This window comes from Apaloderma vittatum, unplaced genomic scaffold (assembly GCF_000703405.1).
Source record: "Apaloderma vittatum isolate BGI_N311 unplaced genomic scaffold, ASM70340v1 scaffold20479, whole genome shotgun sequence".
NCBI lineage: Eukaryota > Metazoa > Chordata > Aves > Trogoniformes > Trogonidae > Apaloderma > Apaloderma vittatum.
The window spans coordinates 4612-5373 of record NW_009737228.1 but is presented as its reverse complement, the minus strand read 5'-3'; positions in this window follow the sequence as shown (position 1 = coordinate 5373).

Sequence of the window (762 nt, the reverse complement as noted above, 5' to 3'; positions counted from 1 at the left end):
CTGTTCGGCATCAGCGCTCATGAGGGGAGGTGGTCCATGGAGAGGAGGCTGCTGCCAACGGGAGACCAGCCTGCGGGCAGGGCACAGGCAGAGAGAGAAGGGGATGAGAGCTGTGGATGCAAAGCACAATCCCCTGGATCCTTGGATCCTGTCCTTAGATCACAGATACCTGTCAGGCCCCCCCCGTTCACTCCACCCACCCCCCAGCACTGTCCAGGCACCTTGCATCACTCTGGGCTGGAGCATCCTGGACTTTTGGGGTCTCAGGGGCTGCATGCGAGGGGGAGGGTGGGCATGTCAACCACGCATGGAGGGCCTAGGAATCAGTCAATTGCACGATTCACCCTAACAAACCCCCTAGAAAATGGTTTCATTAAACCCCCCTCCCCTGCCACAGGGAAAGCAAGCAGGAGAAACCAAGCTGGAGATATTTTACCTCTCATTCCCTCAGGGGTGGAAGGAGCGTCCCCACCTTTCTCCTGGGAAGCAGGGGCAAACCGCTTCGGTGGGATCCACAGGCTCTTGGCAGTGCAAAGTCCTGCTTGACCTGAAATCAGATGACCAGAAGGATCCTGGACCTTTTAAAGTGAAAGACAGACCATGCTCGCGCCAGATGGGAACGCAGGCGATTCTCCCTTCACCCCCATCACCTACGTCACGAGAAAAAATCAGCTTTGCCGTTAAAAATAAACAAATCAACGGTCGATCCAAGTTTCCGATGGACCCTCTCGGCTTTCCCGATGGAAAACGAAGCGGCAGACG